This window comes from Megascapheus bottae, unplaced genomic scaffold (genome assembly GCF_031878675.1).
Source record: "Megascapheus bottae isolate mThoBot1 unplaced genomic scaffold, mThoBot2.hap1 HAP1_SCAFFOLD_52, whole genome shotgun sequence".
Lineage (NCBI taxonomy): Eukaryota > Metazoa > Chordata > Mammalia > Rodentia > Geomyidae > Megascapheus > Megascapheus bottae.
The window spans coordinates 2,034,893-2,038,566 of NW_028327691.1; positions in this window are offsets into that span (position 1 = coordinate 2,034,893).

Sequence of the window (3,674 nt, forward strand, 5' to 3'; positions counted from 1 at the left end):
TGGGGGCAGTTAGCTTGATAGAGTTTATTCCAACCTCTCACTTTCAAAAGATGATTGTTTTTGGGTAAGATGTGTCTCTTGAAGACAGCAGAACGATGGCTCTTGCTTTTTGATCCAACTAGACAGCCTATGCCGTTTAATTGGAGAGTTAAGTCCATTGATATTGAGAGTTAGGATTGACAGATATTTATTACTTCCTACCATTTTTAAAAGCTTTTAGTAGTGCCTGTGTCTTGACAGTTCTTGTGGTCCTTAGATGGTATGCTGTTTAGGTGCCATTTCTTTCCCTATATTGCATTTATTTTGGTTTTCTATGTATAGAGCATCTTTGAGAATTCTCTGTAGTGTTGGTTTTGTTTCGACATATTGTTGCAGCTTTTCCCTGGAATGGAATGTTTTTATTGTTCCCTCAGTTATGAATGAGAGCTTAGCTGGCTACAGTATTCTTGGTTGGTAGTTATTTGATTTAAGGGCATGACATATATGCTTCCAGTCACTTCGTGCTTGCATGGTCTCTGCTGAGAAATCTGGGGTTATTCTGATTGGTTTGCCTTTGTAGGTTACTGATCCCTTTTCCCTGGCTGCCTTTAGGATCTTTCCTTTCGTTTCTCTTGATCCAGTACGGATCACAATGTGGCGGTGGCATGTTCTTTTCTGGTCAGGTCTGTTTGGGGTTCTAAAAGCTTCTCGTATCTGGATGGGCCTGCCCTTCTGGATATTTGGGAAATTCTCTGAGATGATTCCCTGAAGTATATTTCCAATACCATTGACCTCTTTCTCCACGCCCTCCTCAATACCAACTAGCCTTAAATTAGGCTTCCTAATTGCATCTTGGACATCCTTAAGCGCTCTCTCATATTTCCTAGATTTAGATTGACTCATTTTCTGTTCTTTCTCTATAATAACTAAATTATCTTCAGCTCCGGAAATTCTCTCCTCTGCATTGTCTAACCTGCTATCAAAGCTATCTACTTTATTTTTCATCTCCCTTGCTTCTAATTGTTCATTTTTGATGCCTTGCATCTCCTGATTTTGATCATGTATGGATTTCTTTATCTCCTTGATTTCCTTTTGAGTGGTTAGCTCAGTAGCTTTATTTTCTTTGGACATTGCTGGAGTTTGGTCCCGTTTTTATTTGTGGATTCTATGAATTCATCCATCTTTCTTTGAAAAACCTTTATTATGGCCTCCTTTATGGCTTCTTCTTTTTCACTTATCACCTTGTTTTTGCTTTCCTCTTGTTCAGCTATGGCTTCCTCCATTATCTCTTTCTTTATATTTTCACGTTTTCCATTAATGATGTTTATCAATTGCATTTGTGTAGCACTTGGAAGACTCTGGTCTAGGTTTGCCAGTGACTGTTCCATTGTCTGTTTGCATTGCGTGGGGGATGTTGTTTCTTGATTTGACATTTTTCTTGAGTTTCTTGTTCTGCCCATTTGAAAATGGGAGCAAGATTACTACTAAATACGATTATAGTTTTTCAGATATAACCAACCTAGACCTCTGTAGCTGGCAGACACTAGATGTTCACAAGTTTTGATTGGTATTATCACTCTTTCTTTTTCTGCACTTACAGACCAGTCTAATACAACCACTGATAAGCGATTTATACCCAAAACAAGAAGCCTCTCAATCCAATCTCTATTGTCGTTAAGTCCCTCTGAGCCTAGAGAATAATTAACCACCTACATATACAATATTGCTCAACAGCCATCAAGTGTAGATCCGTGCATTATAAGGGTTGAAAGATGAGCAGAGGTCCAGAGATAGAAAAAAAGAATGAGAGAGGTCAGGGGAGGTACGAAAGGATTAACGTAGGAGTGTAAGAATATTGTAGTAATGAAGAAAAGGTATAGCATAAGGATAACTGACCTAAGTTGGTAAGTAGGTAGCATATTTGAGTACAAAGTTTGGAAAGTATTAGAATAAAACATATGTGTTGCTGAACGACTAGCTCTTAGCCCAACCAGTGGCCTCACAGTGGACCATGGGATGGATCTATTTTTCTTCTCTACGTTGAGGGAAAGGGGTATTTCACAAGATGCAGAAGTGAAGATTTCAGAAGCAAATGCTGTGAGTGAATTAGCTCGTAAAAGCATTTTTATTTTCTTTTATCTTTCTGCCAATCTTGGGGCTTGAATTCAGGGCCTGAGCACTGTCCTCGGGTTTTCTCAAGTCTAGCCCGCTGCCCCTTGAGCCACAGTGCCATATCTAGATTTTCTATCTATGTGATACTGAGCAATCAAACCCAGATCTTCATGGATGCTAGGCAAGCACTCTACCACTATGCCAAAATCTCAGCCCTGACATAGTAATTATAAAGTCATCATCCTCATATCAAAATATCCTTTCTCCTACAAAGAATGAACACTTAACTGTGTGTAATGCTTTTTTTTTAATTTCACTAATTCTTCTGTGGTTTTCCCTCTTGCATTTTTTACACTTGACAGCAAAGCTAATCATCAGGAAAAAATTGATTAGGATAAAGAAACCTAATAATATCCTAGTAGATTGACGTCAAAAATATGTGCAAGATGCCCTGTGTGTTTCACCTAGTGGTAGAGTACTTGGCTACGAAGCAAAAAGACTCAGGTTTTATTCCTCATTACCACATACATAGAAAACGCTACAAGTGGTGCTGTGGCTCGGTGGGACAGCTAAAGCCTAAAGAAAGCCCAAGAACAATGTTCACACTCTGAGGTCAAGTCCTAAGACTAGCAAAAACAAAAAAAATTCGACAAGGGGCAAAATGCAGACAGAGAAGGCACTGTGAAGCAAATGTTTTTTAAAGGATGAGGGCAATATTGACCCTTAAGTTTGGTTCTTACCTAAGAAAGGCTCCTTGAGCCTGAGACCAGACTGGTAGTTGGGCCTAGTGGAAGACATTGGGATTGGACAAATAAGGTGTGCTGTTTACTACATCCACATGTATATTTTGAGATTGGAGGAGATGTTCAGCCTCCAGTATGTCTTTGGAGAGGTCTTTTGTGAGCAAGAATCTTTGGTCATTGGGCCCTGAAAGGTGACCCTGCCTCCCTCACAATGGAACAGAATATGGAACCATGGTAACCAAGCCACTGTAACTAACAACCAGCTCAAGCCAGCTCACTTGGCCTGTGGCTCAGGAGGAAGAAAGGTGTTGCTGTGCTGTTGCCAAAGGTCAGGAAACTCGAGTCTCAGGCATGGAAGTTGTGGATGTCTTACTCGAAGATGTACATGCTAGATCATTACCAAGGCACAAATCCAGTATAACAGGCCTTTCTCTAAGAATAAGGCCACGAAAATCCAGGACAACCAGATGAGGTATATTTCTAAGAGGAAATGTATTTGACCCCATCATCCTCCCCCCACACTACAACTTTCTTTTTTTTTCAATTTTTCTTGTAATTAGTAAAAGGGTTACATGATATTTGCCAGATAGAAGGTGCATTGATTCACATACATTGATACCCTTTCACATGTCTTGGTACCCATTTCCCTCCAACCCCACAACCCCCACCCGTCTTGGTTTTCCCCCCTTCCCTATCAAATTTCAAATATCCAAATACAAATAAATTCAATATATCAGATAACAAAGTGAGATACTATACCAATATGTGATAACCAAGGGACAGCAAAGGAGATGAGAGACAACATAGTACATTAAGGACAACAATCATTCATTATATGGC